This window comes from Syngnathus typhle, unplaced genomic scaffold (assembly GCF_033458585.1).
Source record: "Syngnathus typhle isolate RoL2023-S1 ecotype Sweden unplaced genomic scaffold, RoL_Styp_1.0 HiC_scaffold_30, whole genome shotgun sequence".
NCBI classification, from domain to species: Eukaryota; Metazoa; Chordata; class Actinopteri; order Syngnathiformes; family Syngnathidae; genus Syngnathus; species Syngnathus typhle.
The window spans coordinates 536,790-564,030 of record NW_026871936.1 but is presented as its reverse complement, the minus strand read 5'-3'; positions in this window follow the sequence as shown (position 1 = coordinate 564,030).

Sequence of the window (27,241 nt, the reverse complement as noted above, 5' to 3'; positions counted from 1 at the left end):
GATTAATCGATGTGTATCGATGTATCGTTACACCCCTACTCAACGACCGTCTGCAGCTGGAGGTGAGCAAGCTGAGGGAGGAAACTCCACACAGGTAGGGCCAGAGGTGGAATCGAACCAGCACCCACCTGACTGTGAGGCGGACGTGCTTCCCAGTGCCCCACCGAGCCGCCCTTAGGATCCATCCGTTGCATAGTTTCTTTGAACCATTGCAAAGAGTGAGTTGTTTTTTTTTTATGTGTATTTACAAAGGAACCTTTGTTTGACTTTGAAGAAACCTCTATGCAGTTTCTTTGATAAGTGCAATCAGGCATTGGTGTAATGCATGACACTGAGTCTTTCCTGGATCAGCAGAAGCAAGCTCGAGACGGCGACCCCAGAAAACATTCCTCAAGGTGCAAACAACGCCCTCTCCCAGGAGGTGGAAGATCTCCGCAAGCTCAACAACCTTCTGGGCATTTACGTCGACAACGCCCGTTCCCGGGAAGTGGGGAACGCCGGCTTGCTTTTGCGCATCACTGAATCCGAAACAGAGGTGTCCCGGCAGCTGACGGGCCTGAAGGCCGTTTTCGAGACGGAGCTGGCGGATGCCCGTGCGACTCTGGACTCTGAGGCCAAAGAGCGTGCACGTCTGGAGCTGGAGGTGAGCAAGCTGAGGGAGGAAATCAAGGAGCTGAAAGCAAGGTGAGGCCCGGCCATTTTATCAAAAATATGCCAACAACAAAATGGATGCTGGATATTAGTGCTGACATAATTGCTTTGCTGCTGGGGCCACACCCCAAGGAAAATCCTCCTCGTGACTAATTGCAGCTCAACATTGGACTTCCAGTTAACCATCCCATAGTCCAGGGGCGGGCAAACTTTTTGACTTGCGGGCCGAATTGGGTTGCATCTTAGTCTGGAGTAAAATTTGTTGTGGTAATTCTTAGGATAGAGCCGAGGTGTCGGTCCATTAACCTAGATCTGTGACTGGCTTTGTTGACGTTCATGTGGCTGAACGTCACGTCGCGTACGTCGAGCCAAATTGGCCACTCTCTTTTAAACACTCGGCACTGTGTCCACCTTGCTTTTTCTTGGGCGACTCATTTTAATAGAAGGATTCCAGGGGAAGGTTTGTGGGTGGCTTTAGCGTAAAACTGTATCTGAAAACTCAGCACGCGAATTACGAGAATATTGACGTCACAGCCTACACTCAAAATTCGGCACTGATAGATGAAATGACTACGTACTACTGAGTACGCACATGTACTTGTGAGTGTGCACCGAGCTTTCTGACGGCTCCCGGGAGTAAATGCGCGGGCGGGCGGGCGCTTTCCCATCTACTGGGGAAACATAGTAATTGTAGGGAAAATGACCCCCCCAAATATTTATAATACACTTTATTCAGGTTTGGCGGGCCGGATTAAACGGCCCCGTGGGCCGGATGTGGCCCGCGGGCCGTAGTTTGCCCATGTCTGCCATAGTCGCATATCAACATAAATAGCACATTTGACTGCGTCCATCCATTTTCCATATTCCCAGTTTATTACACGATTATCATCACTATCGCTTATTTTTAATTCATGAGAATAAAGCTGAGTCATTCTCACGTCTCACGTAGGAGTTGCGCAAGGTCAAACGCCGGCACGAGTCTCGCATGGTGGAGTTTGAAAACGCCCCCCAGGAAGATTATGAAAGTAAACTGCCCGAAGCCTTGATGAAGATGCAAAGCCAGCATGAACTTCAAATTAAACTCTACCTTCAAAAAGAGGTAACCATTTATCATTTGGACCTTAGAATCTGTCTCAGCTGCAAAAGTTTAAAAAGTCTGTGTTGACACTAGCTTGCAGCCCGTGATGCAAAAGTGAAAGATCTGGACGAGGCTCTGTCTCCAAAGAGGGGACACCATGCGTAGCCTCCTCAGGGAGAAAGACCGAGAAATGGCCGACATGTGGGAGCGGATGCACCAGCAGCTGGATGAGTATCAGGAGCAAATGGAGTTGGAAAACGCCCCCCAGGAAGATTATGTAAGCAAACGGATGAATTCTGCAGCAAACTTGAATACGATGGGAGCAGAAGATCCAATCTGGAGCTTCACCTGCCAGTTCCCCAAATTCTGATCCTAATAGTTGAAATTGATCTCAACAGGTTAGTCGTTACTGGAAAATGTGCAAATTTCGTAAGATGTTCCCCTGTGACACATCCACTGACCTCATCAACTGTATTGCGGAGTGCTCAAACCCTCGCTGTCCTTCGGACGTTTCCTCTTTTTGCTGGCCGACATGGTTTGGCGTACCCTCGGGACAAACGTGGAGACATTATTTGCTATGAGAGGAAACGTTGTGGTATGTTCTAAAGCTGTAAAAAGACCTCTCCTCCTTGTTCTGGGTCCGCTCCCTCTCTGTAGACAGAGCCTCCTCCAGATCTTTCACTTTTTGGCCGGCTTCCAACTCCACCATGCGAGACTCGTGCTGGCTTTGGACCATGCGCAAGTCCTACGTGAGACGTGAGAATGACTCAGCTTTATTTTCATTAATTAAATAAGCGATAGTGATGGTAATTACCGACCGCGGAATGCAGCTTCTTTTCAAACTCCAGCTCATCTTTAAGGATTTGAATGTGATGCGACTTCCTGAGCAAAAACAGTATTAAACCCTCGACGCAGTCAAATGCGCTATTTATATTGATGTGCGACTATGGGATGGTTAACTGAAAGTCCAATTGAGCTGCAATTAGTCACGAGGAGGATTTTCCTTGGGGTGTGGCCCCAGCAGCAAAGCAATTATGTCAGCACTAATATCCACTATCCATTTTGTTGTTGGCATATTTTTGATAAAATGGCCGGGCGGGCCTCACCTTGCTTCCAGCTCGTCAAAATCAATCTTCAGCTTGGACAACTTCACCTGCAGACGTTCACGCTCTGTGGCCTCTGAGTCCAGAGCCGCACGGGCTTTCACCAGATTGGATTCTTTCTTCGTGTCCCTGTGATGACAGATATACACATAAACTGAGAATATGGAAAATTTCGGGCAGTCGGAGAAATCAGCGTGAACAAACAAATACATACAGCCGAGTTAAAAAAACACCAGAACAATCAAGTCAAGTTTATTTGTATAGCCCTAAATCACAAGCAGTCTCAAAGGGCTTCACATAGACAGAAATTGACAATTATTCTCAAAGCATCCCCTGATCTTAAGCTCCCAAAAGGGCAAGGAAAAACTTAAAAACCCCTACCAGGGGAAAATGAGAAACCTTGAGAAGGGACCACAGATGGAAGGATCCCCCTTTCAGGATCACCAGGTTGAAATGGATGCAGAGAGGGCACAAATGATACAACATGAAAATCAATTAAATAAAAAGTGGATGTCCATGTCATAGCAGAGGGCTGCCGAAGGAGCCCTCAATTGTCCTGGCAGTGTCTTCGAGGAGGTTGAGCTGCAGTTCCCCCATCCTGAATTGGCCCACGAGAATCCAGATAGCCGCTGTCAGCATGGGTGCCACCTAACCACCTCCCCGGCCGGGGAGGGGGGAGGGAGGGGCTGGAGAGGGAGAGAAAACAAACTCCAGCCGAATCGGCCACTACAGGTTAGTTAAAGGCCATGTCATAGAAATGTGTCTTTAAACGTGTCTTAAATGTTTCTACTGAGGTAGCAGTCCTAATATCCATTGGTAGGGCATTCCAAAGCTCTGGAGCCCGAATAGAAAATGCTCTAGAGCCTGCAGACATTTTCTTGGCCCTCGGTGTCGCTAAAAGGGTAGCGTTTCGCGAACGAAGGTTACGAGACGGAACATAAGGAACAACTAGGTCGACGAGATATGAAGGCGCTAAGCCATGCAGCGATTTATAGGTTAGTAGAAGAACCTTGAAGTCACATCTTAAATGGACCGGGAGCCAATGTAAGTTGGCTAGTATTATCACCATGACAATTGCGAACACACAGAAAGAAAATAAATAACTGGAACATCACTCAAACACCGGTGATCCCATCGTGAGTCCCACATATGGGATGGTTAACTGAAAGTCCAATTGAGCTGCAATTAGTCACGAGGAGGATTTTCCTTGGGGTGTGGCCCCAGCAGCAAAGCAATTGTGTCAGCAGTAATATCCACTATCCATTTTGTTGTTGGCATATTTTTGATAAAATGGCCGGGCGGGCCTCACCTTGCTTCCAGCTCGTCAAAATCAATCTTCAGCTTGGACAACTTCACCTGCAGACGTTCACGCTCTGTGGCCTCTGAGTCCAGAGCCGCACGGGCTTTCGCCAGATCGGATTCTTTCTTCGTGTCCCTGAGATGACAGATATACACATAAACTGAGAATATGGAAAATTTCGGGCAGTCGGAGAAATCAGCGTGAACAAACAAATACATACAGCCGAGTTAAAAAAACACCAGAACAATCACCATGACAATTGCGAACACACAGAAAGAAAATAAATAACTGGAACATCACTCAAACACCGGTGATCCCAACATCACCACAACAAATTCAATGTCGGTCACACCCTGAACGTATTTCTTTTCCTGGGCCGCGATGTGACTTTTGACACAAATACCTACGCCGCCACCACGTTTTGTAGCCAATTCAGGACAGTTTGTGTAAGAATCACTTCGGTTCCTGCAAAACATCGTGTAGCCTTCCAAGCAAGCACGTCCATCGGCCACTGATCCTTGGAGGTGTGTCTCTGTGAAGCCCAAAACATCAGCGAAAAGCAGTTCGTGATGAGACACGATATCTTGCACGTGACAAGACAGCCCTTCGGTGTTATGATGGACGACAACCAGGTTATTTGCCCGATCTACCGACGGCATCACGTGAAGGAGGGGCATGACGCTCTCCAAAGAATCCTCTGCCATCTCAGCAAGAGCAGCAGTGATTTGTGGATTTGCATGAAGCCTTCTCTCATCCATATGCAGAATATGCAGACCACTGAGCGAAGTCACTCTACTCAGAGCTACGTACCCCATGCCGTGTTCGAAAACACCTTTCAGCGAAACTGCAGCCTGTGACGTTGTCATGCCTTGTACCTTGTGGATCGTGCAGGCAAAAGCAAGCTTGATGGGAAACTGTCGGCGCGTCACTCCAGCCTTGTTCAGCTTCTCCTCCAGTCTGTCAATGTACACGGGGTTAGCAGCACGCGCTGTGTTACTCACATGATCGAGTTCCAAGCCAAGTTTCTGGACACGGGCTTCATTTGGATAGTTCACCAATTTGACAACTTTTGCAAACATCCCGTTGCACAGACCTGATTGAACATCAACGTTCCGTGTGATCATAACACGAGCACCCAAGGCAACTTTGATTGAGTCCGGGAGCTCATTCTTAGCGCCTTGCACAGGGGAAGCTTGCCTTGCCATTCTGCCAGTTCCTTTGTCTTTCTTGTAGTCATCCGCGTCAATCTGCACAATGTCCTTATGAAACAGTTCCAGCATCGCAGAGTTATGGCCATCCACCTGTTTATTGGTGGCAAAAACATGCAGAATATGCTTTGGACACATTTCTGGGGAAGTGTACCTCGTGGCAAGGAGAGCTCTGTCCATTTCCGACAGTTCATCTGACTTTTCTTTGACGCGGAGTCGGTTCAGCAGTTCGGCAAAGGCGACATCGTCTTTCTGCCTCATGATGGCGGTGAGCGTGATCTTTTTGAAGTCGTCACGCCAGTGGTCCAGCCGCGTAGGATCGTACACGCACAGAGGTTTGGACTGTCTCACGGGAGGGAGCTGAAAGAAATCTCCAACAGCAAGAACAGACATGCCACCGAAAGGTAAATTAATTCCTTTGATTTGTTTCAACCTGGCATTGACGTAGGCAAAGAGGTCTTTCGACACCATGGAAATCGCATCGATGATGAGTATTTCGGCGATGGACAGCTCGGCTCTGACTTCGTCCAGTTTATTGCCCAGCCCGTGGTACGGGGGTTTGAGACTTCTCGGCAGTTTGAGTAGACAATGCAACGTTGCCCCGGAAATGTTGAACGCCGCCGTGCCAGTGAAAGCTGCGAGAACAACCGTTTGCTTGGAAATGTCGGCCTCCTCAGCCAGTCGTGGTAGTCTCTGCAGTATTTTGGTAGCCTCTGCGTGGATACACTTGATCAGATGCGATTTGCCGGTCCCGGCGCCACCGTTGATGTGGTAGAAGAACTGCTCAATGGGCTTTGAGCTACACACACGTTTTATGCACCAATCTCTGACCTTGTAGAAGACGGACGCTTGCTTTTGGTTCAGGTTACGATACATGTCGCGTAACACTGCGGGATCGATGGCTGCAGCCTCTGTCACGATGGACATTTGCGTTGTTTTGGACCTGACGTTATAGTCCGGGACATTTTCCTCCACGTTGTCGTTCGGTTCATCTCTCGCGTTCATTTCCTCAACGCATTCGAGTCTTTGCAACTCACTCTCGGGAGCCAGGTGGCACCATTCGTTTATGACGAGCCCACTCTCCTCCACCTCTTGGATGGCGTTGTCAATGTCTCGACTGTATTTCTCATACCTTTCTCTGTTCCTTCTGACAATTTGGCACACGCGCTCCACAGAGTCGTTATACGGTAACTGTACACAGGCGTTATCATGAAACAACTGATAGGAAGGACAGCGTTCAGATTTTAATTGGCAATCAGCACGATGAGGCAGGTACAGCTTGAGCAAGGAGCAGTAATATTCCTCCGGATTCTTTTGTTCAGAGTATTTGCAGTATTTGATGACCGCATGTTTTTCTGTTCTTTTCTGGACAAAGCCCATGTCGTTCAGCAGAGGCAAAACATTCTTACCTTTGGCTTGTTTGCCATAAACAATTCTGCACATTGATGCAAAATCAGCCAAGCACATGACTTCAAATTCCTCTGTTTGAGGTCTGGATTTGTATTTTTCCGGCAGGCCAGTCATCCACACTTCATGAGATTCCTGCGTTTTGCCCTCAAGGAGCGAGAGAGGATAACTCATTTCCAGCGCATTGTCACTCGTTTGTACAAATACCACCACCATGCGGGAGGACTGTTTCATATGCAAGCCGCACGCACGTGCGACGCATTCCTGAGCACTCACTTCTCTTTTCTTGGAGTACGCTTGCATAATTTGCTTCATTTCATCGCTCTCGTTGACATTTGCGCAGCGGGAGTTTTCAATGACCGATTTCAGGTATTGGCTCAGACCGTGTTCAGCCTTGCTGATGTAGCTGCAGATGTATGCGATGCAAGAGTAGGCATTCAGGATGTATTGGATGTCCAGGTTTCCATCCCAGGCAAGAAGCAAATGGCGGTCGTAGTTGTTGACCCAGCAGTCTTTCGGTTCTCGCTTAAGCACGACAGAACTCGACGAGGCCGTCATGCGCAAACAGTTCATGTACTCGTCACCGGTGAGCTTACATTTAGCCACTAGCTGAGGCAAAGTCAGGGATGCCGTTTCAGGCTCATTCAGCAGATTTAGCACGGGAACAAGCTTGGCATTCGACGCCAACCGATCGTCATTGCGTTGATCTCGATTGTCGTCGTCGACGGGCGCAGGTCTGACGATCATTGTTTCATCGCACGGTTGTTTGGGGAATCCAAAGCGGCAATTTGCACCTTGGTGTTTGACGCACGATTTGGAGTGACTTTTGCTGTGCATCTGAACCTCTGTGACCTTTTTGTACAATTCCGGTTCCTTCTGCGGGTCCGGCAGCTCGGCCGAGATGTAGCGAGACACAAAATGACAGATGGCTCCATCCGTGGCTTCCTCAAATACAGGGGCACCTCGAACCCATATGAGGCAATGAATGTGAGGACTTCCTCTGTGTTGAAACTCCAGTCGGTAAAAGTAGTCGACGACCTCACCAGTCGGTTGCGCCGGAGAGAGGATCAAATCTCTGAACAGAGCTTCCACACGCTTGTCAAACATGCGCATCGTCGTCACAGGATTGCTGCGTAGGATCTCACACTTGGTAGCCCAGTCAAGTTGGGTGAAATTCACTACTTCACCTTGTTGCGCTTTGATGGCGGTGATGACCTCTTCCCAACGCATTTCGGCAGCAGAAAATGTGCAAAAGCACGGACAGCATCTTTGCTGCGCACCAGTTTCTCAACTTCACGTTTGTCCTGAAGCATGGCATTGTTTATCCTTCGACCATCCCTGGTAAAAGGCTTACCTTTGCGCAGCTGTATTGTCATGCTCGACGTTGCCTGGTAAATTTCAGTCACAAACTGGGCAAAGAACAAGTAGTTGGTATCTCGAGCAAAGCGTTCATCCACGCAACACAGACGGGTTTTGAAATATTTGCTTGGTGTGAGTTTTATTGCTCTCTCTTCATCGAGGGTGTTCTGACCAGTGGGAAACTGCACCGGAAAAGCCATGGCCTCAAGCTTGGGAGTCTTGAAAAAACTTACTGGGTTGTTTCTTTCTGCAGGAGCAACACAATAAATGCCCTCTGTAAAACTCATAATTTCCTCTGCCACATCATTGGGTTGGAGACATGATTCAAGTATCACTCCACCATTTGGTTGATCACCGTCTTCCGAATTTTCTTGTTGCTGTTTGTTACCACTGTTGTCATGTTGAGAGTCACTGTTCATCCCACACAGAGCATCACTTTCAAATCTGTACATCTCCTCCAGAGCTTCCTCATTGTACTCACTGTCGCTCATTTGCGCTTCATCGGAGCTGCTCTCATCGTCAGTGAGGGTTGGGTCGCAAAGGTCCGCATCGTCGCGAATGGTTATGTCTGTACTGTGGATGGACTTGTTTCAGTTTCATCAGAGCGCTCATTAGCTTAGACCAAGTGACAGTTTGAAAAAACTGATGGCCTTTGTAGCAAAGCCGTCTCTTCAGTTTCACTCTCAACATCTGTGACTTACTTCTTAGTCTGGGCAAGACATTGACCGTCTCTTGTACTTCCGATGGCACGCACACCACATTTCCACGAATGGCTCGTTGTTGACCTTTGGGAAGAGGTACAATTTTGGCAAATGATATGCATTTGGAAATGAGGTGTCTCTCCAGTATGTTCAATCCACACAGTTCCTTTGGAATATCAGAGAGTGTGAGATTGTTCGCAACAGCAAGTGCAGGCATTTTACCATCTTTGAGGTGACTATAGCAAGTGTGACATATCCACTCCAGTTTTCTTTCAGCTGGTACGCTGCACGAGGCCTGACATTCATCATCACAGATATGGACAAATTGTCCCGTGAGACAACTTGCAACAACATGTCTGTTTTTCTTATAAAATCTACGTTGACAAGCGCGTACTTGGTTCGGAAACAATGCTCTGTGGCAAACAGTGCAGACAAATGTGGGGCCATTCTTAATTTGGGCTTTGAATACCTCAACAGCTTTCATGAGCACACAGTCATTTCGCTCCCTACATAGTCGGTTTATGACTTAGTATTTTTTCAAAAGCGTACTTACTCTGCGCATTGTTTTGGTCTTCAGTGAATCAGATTTTTTTGCCATTATGCGCCTCATGATTTCCTGATGTTTTAATCGGAATTCAGGGTTGTTTAAATAACGGCGTGTCATGTAAGAGCGCTGCCTGTTTCGAAACCCAACATCGTCACGGTAACGTTCTGTGATGTAAGCGCGTCGTCTCATCGTAAAACACTCATCTGTCCTATAACGACGTGAGAAACGGGAAAGGTTTTTCTTCTTAAACTCATGATCCGTCTGACAACGTTGTGTAAAATAGGACTTTTGTTTGGCACAAAAACGCTTGTCCTGTTGATAACGGGTTCTAATATAACCCAATTTCCTTTGTCTTACCTCTGCAATTTGACTGTACTGTTCCCTCTCTTTAGAGTTTTTCATCATTCTCTTTAGTTCCTGTTTTTTACGTCTCACTTCCAATTTTTCTTTTAACTTTTCTTGTGCTTTTATTTGTCGTAGGAACTTTTCTCTACGAGATTTTGGAATTTTTGTCACATTTGCCAGCTGTTTACCTGTAGTGAAAACCACTCCACTGTCGTTATCGGTAAATTCTTGGTGGTGACGTTCACCTGAACACCGTCTAGTGTCGCTCGTCTCAACACATGAGACAATCTCAGCAACAGGTCTGCTTGCGGCAACACGGATTTGCGTCATCCACTGCTTCTGTGTCAGCGTTTTCTCTCGTGTGTCTGTCTGTGCATTAAAACTGAGAGATGAATAGAATTCAAGTCGACGTTGCAATGTGATCAACTGCAATTTTCAAAACCGCAAAGGCTGCAATTTGAAAAAGAAAATGTGCGTATATTTATTTATTGAATGACTACCATTTCAGTCAAACTGTTTTCTAAATTGTATTTGAGGTAGTGCCCTTTTTTTGTATTGAAGTTAATGTATCGCTTGTGTTTGGTAAATATGTAGAAAGAGAACCTTAAAAAAAATGGCAGATTAAGTCAAAAACAACAATGACATATGTATCGTTGGCTGTTTTTGCTTCGTTTCAGTTTACTTTGGGGTTGAAGAAGGATGACGTGCACCTGCATCAACAACCTCCACCCGAAGACCACGACGAGTTGGCCACCTGAAAGTCAATTTGGTCTGAGATATTTATTTGTTATTGTTACGACATTGTCTTGAAGTCTGTTCCATGTTTTTGTCAATAAATGTCTGACAGTAAAGCCCATAAGTGGCCTTACGATATTTCAGTTTTGCAAATATATATATATATATATATACGATGTCTTTGAATCTCAGAAAAAGAGATTTCTGTAGTTCAATCTAATAATTGAAATTCTCAAAAGACACCTGCCAAAGTGTTATAAATCAAGTAGTTCAATTCACAAGTAAGCAAATAGTTTTATTCATGTTTTAAAAATACATTCCGTTTAAAAAATAAATATAATTATCATGCCTTCAAGTATAAAAACAATAATATGTAATAAATATCTTCTTTAAATAATTCATACGACTGTTTGCAATAAATAAGGTCTTAGATTCACAATGGCTTTTTTGAATGAGCAATAAATAGGTTATCTACAGAATAAAAAAATTAAAAAACTCAGTGCGTCATGCAAAAACAAATACATCATCAATCAGTGGGTTACGACACATCAGTGCAGATCCAACAACTTAATTCACTTCATGTTTTGCCCAACATTTCCGACGGGCTTCAGTGGCGGACGTGACTACCGCAATAAACTAAACATGGCGAAGACCTTGGCATGTTTTCCCCTTCGCCGTTCTTTGCGCCTCAGCGCCCTCTCGCCGTCAACAATGAAGATGTAGTGCTTCCGCAGGATGTTGTGCGCCGTCATCTTTCTGTGGAAAGCATCGGGGTGGTACAGTGACCTCAATAGGCTCTCTTCCTCATTGCTACTCAGGCCTGTGACCTCTTCTGGTTTTTTCATCTGCCGGACAAGAGTAAGCAACACAATGTCAAAATAGGTATTATAGTAACAGCAAAATTCATTTCCTATCCCTAAATTGTCACACTGGCCAACCTTTTGTTTGATATTGTAGAGCAGGAGTTCAGAGTAGTGTTTGGCCTCAGACAGAATTTTACTGCCGGGATATTCCTTCTCCACGTGCTTGAGAAGAATTATGTAAGTGGACAGACCTTGGGCCAGCCTGTGCAGGCAAGCCTCCTGGAAAAAAGAATATTTAGGTCAGTTAAAAAACAAATATCTATTCAACCTACGCATAAAAGTCAAGCCGATGCTAGCAAACAATTATGGAAAGTGTCAGTGTCTGTATTTTCTCCCACCTCTGGTGGTTTTCCATTTCTGGTTCTTACCTTGCTAAAGTTGGAGCTGGGGCAGTTTGCAGGAAACTGAGGTGCTTTGTAGTGCTCCAGTAAATGAAAGTTGACATTGTTTTGGAATTCATCATCAAACTGATATTGAAATTAGTCACAAGTCAGATATGTTTTACAGCCAGGAGAAGACAATGAAGGTGCTTTCTGAATTTCCACTTACAGCTTTCTGGTGTTCTTTAGCGGTACCCAGAACCGAGTCCCAAACATGAGCAGAGGTCAGCAGGTCAGAGGGCGCCGTTTCCTCCTCACTTGAGGTGTCGCTTGATGGCAAGACGGTGGTCGCTTCTGTCAACGGAGCGCCATTGGCTCGCAGTACTAGAAAAGCCACCAAGCCCACCGCGAGAATTTGCGTGTCTAATGCGGAAGCAGAAGAAAATCATGAATGAATGGCAAAAGAGGAAGAAAATTCAGGAAACATTCATCACTGACTTACACATGTTGGGCATGTTGCGTCGAGATTACTCTTGCCTTGACCGCCTGCTCTCGTGGAACATGTCTTGACTTCTCATTGCACAGCCGTTATATATTCTACTGACCACAGGGATTTCCGAATACCTTCCGGTTTCAATTATATACTGATGAAACCGATATTACACTCTTTTCTTTTTTTGTGCATACAGCAGAATGTAATTACACAGAATGAAAAAAGACGAATTCAATCATTTTTGAAGAACAATTTTATTTAAATTATTTCAATTAAATTTCACAACAGGTCGGAGCAGATTTTATTAAAAAAAAGCCCATTTAATTGTATTGTTATACAATATTTTTATAATGTGACCATGTCAAAAGTCAAAGTCTGCTTTATTGTCAATCCCTTCATATGTCAAGACACACAAGAAACCGAAATTCCATTTCCTCTATCCCACGGTGGAAGTGGAATTTCCATCATCATCTTCCAAACGTGCGCCAGTGGCTTTGCTCATCCTTATTTCCTGGAAGAAAAACGGACGTCAAAAGAGAAATATTGCTTCTTGTCGCTTGAAAGATGTGTCACCTCTCCGTTGGCGTTGATCAAGGTAAAGTGGACCTGGCCTACGGGTCCCCAGTTGGACTGTGTCTCCCAGACTAGATCAGAGGGAGGATTGTGGTTTCGGCCAGCGTCAGCCGCCCAGATCTGATGCATGTAAAGGTCATTGAAATATTGAGCACCTTGTATCTGAGATCTTCCAGATAAGATTGATTACCGTGACACTCTCGTGGGCCTTCAGGATGAATTCTGCGGCAAACTTGAATACGATGGGAGCAGAAGATCCAATCTGGAGCTTCACCTGCCAGTTCCCCAAATTCTGATCCTAATAGTTGAAATTGATCTCAACAGGTTAGTCGTTACTGGAAAATGTGCAAATTTCGTAAGATGTTCCCCTGTGACACATCCACTGACCTCATCAACTGTATTGCGGAGTCTGACATATTTGCCGTACGAGTCCACCTCATCCAGAGTGACCTGCTGCTCATCCACAGTGACCTGCTGCTCATCCACAGTGACCTGCTGGGCGATTTTAGGACGAGGCACATTGCATCCGCCCGAGCTCAAACCCTCGCTGTCCTTCGGACGTTTCCTCTTTTTGCTGGCCGACATGGTTTGGCGTACCCTGGGGACAAACGTGGAGACATTAATTGCTATGAGAGCAAACGTTGTGGTATGTTCTAAAGCTGTAAAAAGACCTCTCCTCCTTGTTCTGGGTCCGCTCCCTCTCTGTAGACAGAGCCTCCTCCAGATCTTTTACTTTTTGGCCGGCTTCCAACTCCACCATGCGAGACTCGTGCTGGCTTTGGACCATGCGCAAGTCCTACGTGAGACGTGAGAATGACTCAGCTTTATTTTCATTAATTAAATAAGCGATAGTGATGGTAATTACCGACCGCGGAATGCAGCTTCTTTTCAAACTCCAGCTCATCTTTAAGGATTTGAATGTGATGCGACTTCCTGAGCAAAAACAGTATTAAACCCTCGACGCAGTCAAATGCGCTATTTATATTGATGTGCGACTATGGGATGGTTAACTGAAAGTCCAATTGAGCTGCAATTAGTCACGAGGAGGATTTTCCTTGGGGTGTGGCCCCAGCAGCAAAGCAATTATGTCAGCACTAATATCCACTATCCATTTTGTTGTTGGCATATTTTTGATAAAATGGCCGGGCGGGCCTCACCTTGCTTCCAGCTCTTCAAAATCAATCTTCAGCTTGGACAACTTCACCTGCAGACGTTCACGCTCTGTGGCCTCTGAGTCCAGAGCCGCACGGGCTTTCGCCAGATTGGATTCTTTCTTCGTGTCCCTGTGATGACAGATATACACATAAACTGAGAATATGGAAAATTTCGGGCAGTCGGAGAAATCAGCGTGAACAAACAAATACATACAGCCGAGTTAAAAAAACACCAGAACAATCAAGTCAAGTCAAGTTTATTTGTATAGCCCTAAATCACAAGCAGTCTCAAAGGGCTTCACATAGACAGGAATTGACAATTATTCTCAAAGCATCCCCTGATCTTAAGCTCCCAAAAGGGCAAGGAAAAACTTAAAAACCCCTACCAGGGGAAAATGAGAAACCTTGAGAAGGGACCACAGATGGAAGGATCCCCCTTTCAGGATCACCAGGTTGAAATGGATGCAGAGAGGGCACAAATGGTACAACATGAAAATCAATTAAATAAAAAGTGGATGTCCATGTCATAGCAGAGGGCTGCCGAAGGAGCCCTCAATTGTCCTGGCAGTGTCTTCGAGGAGGTTGAGCTGCAGTTCCCCCATCCTGAATTGGCCCACGAGAATCCAGATAGCCGCTGTCAGCATGGGTGCCACCTAACCACCTCCCCGGCCGGGGAGGGGGGAGGGAGGGGGTGGAGAGGGAGAGAAAACAAACTCCAGCCGAATCGGCCACTACAGGTTAGTTAAAGGCCATGTCATAGAAATGTGTCTTTAAACGTGTCTTAAATGTTTCTACTGAGGTAGCAGTCCTAATATCCATTGGTAGGGCATTCCAAAGCTCTGGAGCCCGAATAGAAAATGCTCTAGAGCCTGCAGACATTTTCTTGGCCCTCGGTGTCGCTAAAAGGGTAGCGTTTTGCGAACGAAGGTTACGAGACGGAACATAAGGAACAACTAGGTCGACGAGATATGAAGGCGCTAAGCCATGCAGCGATTTATAGGTTAGTAGAAGAACCTTGAAGTCACATCTTAAATGGACCGGGAGCCAATGTAAGTTGGCTAGTATTATCACCATGACAATTGCGAACACACAGAAAGAAAGGAGGCTCTCGTGGCAAGGAGAGCTCTGTCCATTTCCGACAGTTCATCTGACTTTTCTTTGACGCGGAGTCGGTTCAGCAGTTCGGCAAAGGCGACATCGTCTTTCTGCCTCATGATGGCGGTGAGCGTGATCTTTTTGAAGTCGTCACGCCAGTGGTCCAGCCGCGTAGGATCGTACACGCACAGAGGTTTGGACTGTCTCACGGGAGGGAGCTGAAAGAAATCTCCAACAGCAAGAACAGACATGCCACCGAAAGGTAAATTAATTCCTTTGATTTGTTTCAACCTGGCATTCACGTAGGCAAAGAGGTCTTTCGACACCATGGAAATCTCATTGATGATGAGTATTTCGGCGATGGACAGCTCGGCTCTGACTTCGTCCAGTTTATTGCCCAGCCCGTGGTACGGGGGTTTGAGACTTCTCGGCAGTTTGAGTAGACAATGCAACGTTGCCCCGGAAATGTTGAACACCGCCGTGCCAGTGAAAGCTGCGAGAACAACCGTTTGCTTGGAAATGTCGGCCTCCTCAGCCAGTCGTGGTAGTCTCTGCAGTATTTTGGTAGCCTCTGCGTGGATACACTTGATCAGATGCGATTTGCCGGTCCCGGCGCCACCGTTGATGTGGTAGAAGAACTGCTCAATGGGCTTTGAGCTACACACACGTTTTATGCACCAATCTCTGACCTTGTAGAAGACGGACGCTTGCTTTTGGTTCAGGTTACGATACATGTCGCGTAACACTGCGGGATCGATGGCTGCAGCCTCTGTCACGATGGACATTTGCGTTGTTTTGGACCTGACGTTATAGTCCGGGACATTTTCCTCCACGTTGTCGTTCGGTTCATCTCTCGCGTTCATTTCCTCAACGCATTCGAGTCTTTGCAACTCACTCTCGGGAGCCAGGTGGCACCATTCGTTTATGACGAGCCCACTCTCCTCCACCTCTTGGATGGCGTTGTCAATGTCTCGACTGTATTTCTCATACCTTTCTCTGTTCCTTCTGACAATTTGGCACACGCGCTCCACAGAGTCGTTATACGGTAACTGTACACAGGCGTAATCATGAAACAACTGATAGGAAGGACAGCGTTCAGATTTTAATTGGCAATCAGCACGATGAGGCAGGTACAGCTTGAGCAAGGAGCAGTAATATTAGTAATATTAGTACTAGTACCACGGCCCCACGTCAGATTCGGATCCAAAGTATGCAACTCGCAAAGAAGATTTCAACCTTGCCTCCTGAATTACCGTTTTTTTCCGTGTATAGTGCGCCCCCATGTATAATACGCACCCTAAAAATGGCATGCTGATGCTGAAAAAAAGCCTGTACCCATGTATAATACGCACCCAATTTTTATGAATTTTTTTTTATGATTTTTTTTTTTTTTTTTTTAAGTCCCAATGATCGTCACACACGCAGGGAGGCAATGGGTCCCATTTTTATAGTCTTTGGTATGGTCTTAACTAGGCTGGATATAATCTTTTTTGTTGGCGTTGATTTCTCCGACTGCCCATAAACGCACCACCGCGCTCCATGCGCGCACGGGAAAGAGGCGTGCGGACGTGAAAAAGGCGGCTCTGTATGGGAGAGACGTTGAAGAGGAATAAAAACACCCTTGGAAACCAAAACTTGGTGATTTCAAGTTTCATTTCGAGGGACATTTGTCACGTCTCGTCCCCAGTTTTGCTATGTGTCTAGGTTGCCATAGTTTCTGTTCGCGTCGCCCCTCTCTTCCTGTGTCACCTCAATCGATGTAACGTGTTTTGTATTTAAGTCCTGTCTGCCCCTCGCTCACCGTCGGATCATTGCATGTGTTACTGTCATGATGTCTGTTTGCTTTCTGTTCCTGTCTTTGGTAATGTCACCCTGTCTTTTTGTTCCACGACTTTGTCGGTCAGTCCTGTTGTTGGTTTGGTTTTCTAAAAAAAAAAAAAAAAAAAAAAATTAAAAAAAATAAATCAAAAATTTTTTGTACCCATGTATAATGCGCACCCCAGATTTTAGGACAATAAATTCGTTAAATTTTGCGCACTATACACGGAAAAAAACGGTAATATTCAGGAGACAAGGTTCAAATCAGGCAATATATGATCAATAACATTATTGGAATTGTTCTTTTTTTTTTTTTTTTGCAGATTAAAAAGAATGGCAACATTTTTTATTTTTTCACAAGTGGATTTAAATGGCCAATGAGGGGCATTGAACTCCAACATGTCAAGTGCTGCAATGTTCCAACTGCAGACAGAATAATAAAAAATATGAACTGTTTTTGTCTTTCAGACATTAACCCGCTCAATTATTCTCCAAAGAATAACGTAAAGCTCGAAACTAGCATCAAATAAAGTTGATCAGAGCTTGTCGCGGGTGAGAGGCGCCGCCGTGTGGTCACATAAGCAAACTACATGTTAAGATAAAAATAAAGTACAGTGCCGCACTGCAAATTAAGTAAAATAAAACAAATGTAACTTAAAATGTAAAACCTGAACACATGATAAAAGCTAACTAAACCCAAACGTTGAGATTGAGTCTTAAGTTCGAACTGGTACGTCTTCTTGAAATGACCTTAATACCTTTGTTTTGACGTCTTGCAGTAGCCGCAATGTTAAACAGTTGCTAAATTCGAAAAATAGGACAAAAATGAATTCAATGATCGCTTGGGTGTAGAAATGAAACATTGCCGAAGCAGGAGTAAAACAACTCTGATAGAAAGCAAGTAAAAGTGTCAAACAGCTTAAAGATATAAAGAAAAGCGTTTGCAAAGAGTCTAAACCATATGTGTGTCAAACTCAAGGCCCGCGAGATCATTTTATATTATTGTTACTAATGGCCCGACGATATGAAGCGATGATAACACAATAAACTACAGATCCCATAATGCAGTGCTTTCGCTGCCTTGCTGAGCGTTTTTCCGCGGCAATCAGGACAAGTGCTTGTTGCTGCAAGTTATTGCGGAGCTAGCCCCTCATGATGCCGAAGAGAAAAGTTGATTCTGAAAACAAAGCCTTTAAAAAGGTTGAGTATATGTTTACTGACATTGCCGGTAAGCCCGTTTGTCTCATGTGTGGCGCTAATGTGGCTGTATTGAAAGATTTTAATCTAAGACGGCACTATGAAACAAAACATCTGGATAACCTGAAAGACCTGAATGCAGAGCAGAATGACAGAAGGTAAAGAAAAGGTAAAGAAGAAGCTGATATTCCAGCAGACGTTTTTCACCCGTTCAAAATCACAAAGTGAAGCTGCTGTGAAAGCGAATTTTATCGTGGCAGAGGAGATCGCCAAAGCAGGTTGTTATTGCTGAAAAGCACAAATTGGTGGAGAAGAAAGATCTCAGCAACCTCGACGATAGGGGTGTAAATCGCGGGTTTTGTCACGATACGATATAATATCGATATAAAGAACTACGATACGATATTTGCCAATATCTTAAAGCCTGCTGCGATTCATTCACGATATATCGCGATATAGTCCTCTACGATCGATGTATACATTTTTTTTAATAAAAACTATAGAACAATATCCTGATTTATAACAATTCATACGCAAAATCAACAAGGTACTGCAAACTCTTTATTTAGGAAATTACAAGAGTATTGTAGTATACAAATTGCTTACTTTAACACTGAACTTTGATGTCGTGTTTTTTCTTTAAATGTGCGGCGAGATTTGTGCTCCCTGAATATTTGATCACCGCATGGCAGGATTTACAAACTGCACGTGTCTTGTTCGTTGAGCCATCTTTTCTTTGGAATCCAAAGTGCTTCCAAACGAATGACTTGAAGCCTAAAGGGGAGCCAATTTCCTCGTCTTTTTGGACACTAGCCATAGCACCAGCCCAGGAGCCGCGTACTAGTTGTCGACTCCCCTTTCACGTGCAGCAACGCCGCGCACTGCTCCCTGCTCCCGGAAAGAGGAAGCAAGCAACAATGAACTGGATTTCAAAATAAAGTCGCGTCTAATGTCCGGGGTCAAACACGGCGATATAAATCAATGTTTACCTTTAGCATCGATGCCAATAAATCGTAGAGCATTATATGGATTAATCGATCTGTATCGATGTATCGTTACACCCCTACTCAACGACCGTCTGCAGCTGGAGGTGAGCAAGCTGAGGGAGGAAACTCCACACAGGTAGGGCCAGAGGTGGAATCGAACCAGCACCCACCTAACTGTGAGGCGGACGTGCTACGCAGTGCCCCACCGAGCCGCCCTTAGGATCCATCCGTTGCAAAGTTTCTTTGAACCATTGCAAAGAGTGAGTTTTTTTTTTTATGTGTATTTACAAAGGAACCATTGTTTGACTTTGAAGAAACCTCTATGCAGTTTCTTTGATAAGTGCAATCAGGCATTGGTGTAATGCATGACACTGAGTCTTTCCTGGATCAGCAGAAGCAAGCTCGAGACGGCGACCCCAGAAAACATTCCTCAAGGTGCAAACAACGCCCTCTCCCAGGAGGTGGAAGATCTCCGCAAGCTCAACGACCTTCTGGGCATTTACGTCGACAACGCCCGTTCCCGGGAAGTGGGGAACGCCGGCTTGCTTTTGCGCATCACTGAATCCGAAACAGAGGTGTCCCGGCAGCTGACGGGCCTGAAGGCCGTTTTCGAGACGGAGCTGGCGGATGCCCGTGCGACTCTGGACTCTGAGGCCAAAGAGCGTGCACGTCTGGAGCTGGAGGTGAGCAAGCTGAGGGAGGAAATCAAGGAGCTGAAAGCAAGGTGAGGCCCGGCCATTTTATCAAAAATATGCCAACAACAAAATGGATGCTGGATATTAGTGCTGACATAATTGCTTTGCTGCTGGGGCCACACCCCAAGGAAAATCCTCCTCGTGACTAATTGCAGCTCAACATTGGACTTCCAGTTAACCATCCCATAGTCCAGGGGCGGGCAAACTTTTTGACTTGCGGGCCGAATTGGGTTCTAAATTTTGACCGGGGGGCCGAACCAGGAGCAGATGGATGTAGTGTTTGTGTGTAAAGGTCATATAAATGACATGTAAAGGTCATTGCATAAAAGCTTTTTACTTTTAGCATGGATTTTTTGAAAACAAATGCATTTATTAACAGCATTAAAAAAATATTTCACCAAAAAACTACTATCAGTGATTCTTATTAAATACGACATTGTTATGATGTATAACATTTTCCATCACTTCAGCGCCTGCAGGTCAGATTTATGAAATATGTTTATCTAATGAGGCAACATCACATCCAACGGCAAACATTCTGACCAAATACATCATCTTGAAGAATCAGTGAAAGAATACATCTAAATAAAGAAATCAATAGTATTGTTGGTTTCCCTTTTTTGCCAGTGCATCATAGTCTGGAGTAAAATTTGTTGTGGTAATTCTTAGGATAGAGCCGAGGTGTCGGTCCGTTAACCTAGATCTGTGACTGGCTTTGTTGACGTTCATGTGGCTGAACGTCACGTCGCGTACGTCGAGCCAAATTGGCCACTCTCTTTTAAACACTCGGCACTGTGTCCACCTTGCTTTTTCTTGGGCGACTCATTTTAATAGAAGGATTCCAGGGGAAGGTTTGTGGGTGGCTTTAGCGTAAAACTGTATCTGAAAACAGCACGCGAATTACGAGAATATTGACGTCACAGCCTACACTCAAAATTCGGCACTGATAGATGAAATGACTACGTACTACTGAGTACGCACATGTACTTGAGAGTGTGCACCGAGCTTTCTGACGGCTCCCGGGAGTAAATGCGCGGGCGGGCGGGCGCTTTCCCATCTACTGGGGAAACATAGTAATTGTAGGGAAAATGACCCCCCCAAACATTTATAATACACTTTATTCAGGTTTGGCGGGCCGGATTAAACGGCCCCGTGGGCCGGATGTGGCCCGCGGGCCGTAGTTTGCCCATGTCTGCCATAGTCGCATATCAACATAAATAGCACATTTGACTGCGTCCATCCATTTTCCATATTCCCAGTTTATTACACGATTATCATCACTATCGCTTATTTTTAATTCATGAGAATAAAGCTGAGTCATTCTCACGTCTCACGTAGGAGTTGCGCAAGGTCAAACGCCGGCACGAGTCTCGCATGGTGGAGTTTGAAAACGCCCCCCAGGAAGATTATGAAAGTAAACTGCCCGAAGCCTTAATGAAGATGCGAAGCCAGCATGAACTTCAAATTAAACTCTACCTTCAAAAAGAGGTAACCATTTATCATTTGGACCTTAGAATCTGTCTCAGCTGCAAAAGTTTAAAAAGTCTGTGTTGACACTAGCTTGCAGCCCGTGATGCAAAAGTGAAAGATCTGGACGAGGCTCTGTCTCCAAAGAGGGGACACCATGCGTAGCCTCCTCAGGGAGAAAGACCGAGAAATGGCCGACATGTGGGAGTGGATGCACCAGCAGCTGGATGAGTATCAGGAGCTCATGGAGTTAGAAAACGCCCCCCAGGACGATTATGAAAGCAAACTGCCCGACGCCTTGATGAAGATGCGAAGCCAGCATGAACTTCAAATTAAACTCTACATTCAAAAAGAGGTAACCATTTATCATTTGGACCTTAGAATCTGTCTCATCTGCAAAAGTCTAAAAAGTCTGTGTTGACACTAGCTTGCAGCCCGTGATGCAAAAGTGAAAGATCTGGAGGAGGCTCTGTCTCCAAAGAGGGGACACCATGCGTAGCCTCCTCGGGGAGAAAGACCGAGAAATGGCCTACATGCGGGAGCGGATGAACCAGCAGCTGGATGAGTATCAGGAGCTAATGGAGTTGGAAAACGCCCTCCAGGAAGATTATGAAAGCAAACTGCCCGACGCCTTGATGACGATGCGAAGCCAGCATGAACTTCAAATTAAACTCTACCTTCAAAAAGAGATAACTATTTATCATTTGGACCTTAGAATCTGTCTCAGCTGCAAAAGTTTAAAAAGTCTGTTGACACTAGCTTGCAGCCCGTGATGCAAAAGTGAAAGATCTGGAGGAGGCTCTGTCTCCAAAGAGGGGACACCATGCGTGTGCTCCTCGGGGAGAAAGACCAAGAAATGGCCGACATGCGGGAGCGGATGCACCAGCAGCTGGATGAGTATCAGGACCTAATGGAGTTGGAAAACGCCCCCCAGGAAGATTATGAAAGCAAACTGCCCGACGCCTTGATGAAGATGCGAAGCCAGCATGAACTTCAAATTAAACTCTACCTTCAAAAAGAGATAACCATTTATCATTTGGACCATAGAATCTGTCTCAGCTGCAAAAGTCTAAAAAGTCTGTGTTGACACTAGCTTGCAGCCCGTGATGCAAAAGTGAAAGATCTGGAGGAGGCTCTGTCTCCAAAGACGGGACACCATGTGTAGCCTCCTCGGGGAGAAAGACCGAGAAATGGCCAACATGCGGGAGTGGATGCACCAGCAGCTGGATGAGTATCAGGAGCTCATGGAGTTAGAAAACGCCCCCCAAGACGATTATGAAAGCAAACTGCCCGACGCCTTGATGAAGATGCGAAGCCAGCATGAACTTCAAATTAAACTCTACCTTCAAAAAGAGATAACCATTTATCATTTGGACCATAGAATCTGTCTCAGCTGCAAAAGTCTAAAAAGTCTGTGTTGACACTAGCTTGCAGCCCGTGATGCAAAAGTGAAATATCTGGAGGAGGCTCTGTCTCCAAAGAGGGGACACCATGTGTAGCCTCCTCGGGGAGAAAGACCGAGAAATGGCCAACATGCGGGAGTGGATGCACCAGCAGCTGGATGAGTATCAGGAGCTCATGGAGTTAGAAAACGCCCCCCAGGACGATTATGAAAGCAAACTGCCCGACGCCTTGATGAAGATGCGAAGCCAGCATGAACTTCAAATTAAACTCTACCTTCAAAAAGAGATAACCATTTATCATTTGGACCTTAGAATCTGTCTCATCTGCAAAAGTCTAAAAAGTCTGTGTTGACACTAGCTTGCAGCCCGTGATGCAAAAGTGAAAGATCTGGAGGAGGCTCTGTCTCCAAAGAGGGGACACCATGCGTAGCCTCCTCGGGGAGAAAGACCGAGAAATGGCCGACATGCGGGAGCGGATGCACCAGCAGCTGGATGAGTATCAGGAGCTAATGGAGTTAGAAAACGCCCCCCAGGACGATTATGAAAGCAAACTGCCCGACGCCTTGATGAAGATGCAAAGCCAGCATGAACTTCAAATTAAACTCTACATTCAAAAAGAGGTAACCATTTATCATTTGGACCTTAGAATCTGTCTCATCTGCAAAAGTCTAAAAAGTCTGTGTTGACACTAGCTTGCAGCCCGTGATGCAAAAGTGAAAGATCTGGAGGAGGCTCTGTTTTCAAAGAGGGGACACCATGTGTAGCCTCCTCGGGGAGAAAGACCGAGAAATGGCCGACATGCGGGAGCGGATGAACCAGCAGCTGGATGAGTATCAGGACCTAATGGAGTTGGAAAACGCCCCCCAGGAAGATTATGAAAGCAAACTGCCCGACGCCTTGATGAAGATGCGAAGCCAGCATGAACTTCAAATTAAACTCTACCTTCAAAAAGAGATAACCATTTATCATTTGGACCATAGAATCTGTCTCAGCTGCAAAAGTCTAAAAAGTCTGTGTTGACACTAGCTTGCAGCCCGTGATGCAAAAGTGAAAGATCTGGAGGAGGCTCTGTCTCCAAAGAGGGGACACCATGTGTAGCCTCCTCGGGGAGAAAGACCGAGAAATGGCCGACATGCGGGAGCGGATGAACCAGCAGCTGGATGAGTATCAGGAGCTAATGGAGTTGGAAAACGCCCTCCAGGCAGATTATGAACGCAAACTGCCCGACGCCTTGATGAAGATGCGAAGCCAGCATGAACTTCAAATTAAACTCTACCTTCAAAAAGAGGTAACCATTTATCATTTGGACCTTAGAATCTGTCTCAGCCGAAAAAGTTTAAAAAGTCTGTGTTGACACTAGCTTGCAGCCCGTGATGCAAAAGTGAAAGATCTGGAGGAGGCTCTGTCTCCAAAGAGGGGACACCATGTGTAGCATCCTCGGGGAGAAAGACCGAGAAATGGCCGACATGCGGGAGCGGATGCACCAGCAGCTGGAGGAGTATCAGGAGCTAATGGAGTTGGAAAACGCCCCCCAGGAAGATTATGAACGCAAACTGCCCGACGCCTTGATGAAGATGCGAAGCCAGCATGAACTTCAAATTAAACTCTACATTCAAAAAGAGATAACCATTTATCATTTGGACCTTAGAATCTGTCTCAGCTGCAAAAGTCTAAAAAGTCTGTGTTGACACTAGCTTGCAGCCCGTGATGCAAAAGTGAAAGATCTGGACGAGGCTCTGTCTCCAAAGAGGGGACACCATGCGTAGCCTCCTCGGGGAGAAAGACCGAGAAATGGCCGACATGCGGGAGCGGATGAACCAGCAGCTGGATGAGTATCAGGAGCTAATGGAGTTGGAAAACGCACCCCAGGAAGATTATGAACGCAAACTGCCCGACGCCTTGATGAAGTTGCGAAGCCAGCATGAACTTCAAATTAAACTCTACATTCAAAAAGAGATAACCATTTATCATTTGGACCTTAGGATCTGTCTCAGCTGCAAAAGTCTAAAAAGTCTGTGTTGACACTAGCTTGCAGCCCGTGATGCAAAAGTGAAAGATCTGGAGGAGGGTCTGTCTCCAAAGAGGGAACACCATGCGTAGCCTCCTCGGGGAGAAAGACCGAGAAATGGCCGACATGCGGGAGCGGATGCACCAGCAGCTGGATGAGTATCAGGAGCTAATTGAGTTGGAAAACGCCCCCCAGGAAGTTTATGAAAGCAAACTGCCCGACGCCTTGATGAAGATGCGAAGCCAGCATGAACTTCAAATTAAACTCTACATTCAAAAAGAGGGAACCATTTATCATTTGGACCTCAGAATCTGTCTCAGCTGCAAAAGCTTAAAAAGTCTGTGTTGACACTAGCTTGCAGCCCGTGATGCAAAATTGAAGGATCTGGAGGAGGCTCTGTCTCCAAAGAGGGGACACCATGTGTAGCCCCCTCGGGGAGAAAGACCGAGAAATGGCCGACATGCGGGAGCGGATGCACCAGCAGCTGGATGAGTATCAGGAGCTAATGGAGTTGGAAAACGCCCCCCAGGAAGATTATGAAAGCAAACTGCCCGACGCCTTGATGAAGATGGGAAGCCGGCATGAACTTCAAATTAAACTCTACATTCAAAAAGAGGTAACCATTTATCATTTTGACCTTAGAATCTGTCTCAGCTGCAAAAGTTTAAAAAGTCTGTGTTGACACCAGCTTGCAGCCCGTGATGCAAAAGTGAAAGATCTGGAGGAGGCTCTGTCTCCAAAGATAGACCTCTTCGGGGAGAAAGACCGAGAAATGGTCGACATGAGGGAGCGGTTAGAGCAGAAGCTGGATAAGTATCAGGAGCTAATGGATTTCAAGCTAGCGTTGGATCTGGAGATAAGTGCCTACAGGAGCTGGATGAGTATCAGGAGCTAATGGATGTCAAGCTAGCGCTGGATATGGAGATAATTGCCTACAGGTAGGTGCTTGACAGCGAGGAGGAGAGGTGTGTGTGGCTTACAAACATACCACAACTTTTCCTCTCATAGCAATTAATGTCTCCACGTTTGTCCGCACGGTACGCTCGACCACGTCGGCCAGCGGGAAGAGGAAGCGTCCCAACGACACGGACAGCGAGGCTTCGAGCTTCGCTGGAAGCGCTGTGACTCGTACTCCCATCACCCAGCAGGCCTCTGCTAGCGGGCAGGTCACCGTGGATGAGGTGGAGCAGGACGGCAAATATGTCCGACTCAGCAATAAAGGAGATGAGGTCAGTGGATGTGTCACAGTGGAACATCGCATATCTTACAAAATTTACACATTTTCCAGTAACGACTAACCTGTTGAGATCAATTTCAGCTGCACGGCACACGAGGAGCTCCAGCAGACCCGGATCCGACTGGAGTCCCTTTCGCACCCTAACCCTAACTCTAACAGGACGCCACTCAGAAGGGGAAGGAGTTCAGGACCCCAACAGCCTGGAGATCACAAACTCCGCCAGTGGCGAGCAGTGCTTGCATCCCACTACAGAGTCCCGGCACCATTCGTCACGGATGTAGACGCGCATTCCACCTTCTCGCGATGTTCCCCCTCGTACAATGGCCCGGTCCGCCCGCTAGCCGCTCCAGATGTACAGCAGAGTCCGGAATGTTGACGGTCAACCAAGTCCCAGTGAACACGAGCACACAGCAGTTACGCACTGTCCGGTTCGTAGATCTCAGCAGGCGAATGTCAACCATGTTGTTGTCCAGCGATCGAATATTCGCCAGAAGAATGGAAGGCACGGCCGGGCGAGCTGAGTTGGCTTCAGCCTCCTCGCACACCGCTTCCGACGCTCCCCAACCGGGGGAGGAATAGCAGAAGATGCTTAGATTCACATTATGATCATTCTGGAAGGACAGTGTGGTTCACTCTTGTGATGGTGGTACCACAACTGAGCCCTGCGAGCTCCATCAGCTGGTCCACACTGAAGCCGTACTCACTGAAGAGCTCCTCATCAATGCGCTGGGCTTCCTCTTGTCTGCAGAAGAAATACAAGTACCGTTTTTTTTCCATGTATAATGCGCAAAATTTAACTAATTTATTGTCCTAAAATCTGGGGTGCGCATTATACATGGGTACAAATAAATATATATATTTTTTTTAATCCGGATATGATCCGGAGGCCGCCATTACAGATACGCTTTCTTCTCTGGTGTTCACTTCAAACACGCTCCATACGAACACAATGCTGTTGTATCAGACACTTGCTCGATCACCTGCTCGTTTGCTGTCACAATGTACCCTACACAAATCCGAAACATTTCTTTGCGATCGAGTTTGCTAGCGCATGCGCAGTGATACTGACCGGCAGAATAACATCCGGTTGTTCCCAAAGATTATCTAGCTGTTGGTGAGTCTGGTGGTGCGGGAGCGCAGGCTCCTGTACCTCTTCCCAGAGGGCAGATGATCAAACAAAGAGTCATGTCAATATAATTTCTAGTAGTAGTGTGGTCGATTAATAAGTGGAAAGGGATGTGCAGACTACATGAATTTGTTTTCTTCAAAGTATTGTGGAACAGGATGTCCAGACAGGGAGGACATCTCAAGGCCGACGGGGAACGCGAATAACAACTCGTCGTGGTCCAGACACCTGTGCTGAGCAGGGGAAAACCCAAACGAGGAGGAGCTGGCCATCAACCATCGACCAATCACCACACAATATTTTGCATGCTTGAATATTCATATTATGTTTCTTTAAAACTGGGCAACCCAGAAGAATGTGTTGTCTTTTGAT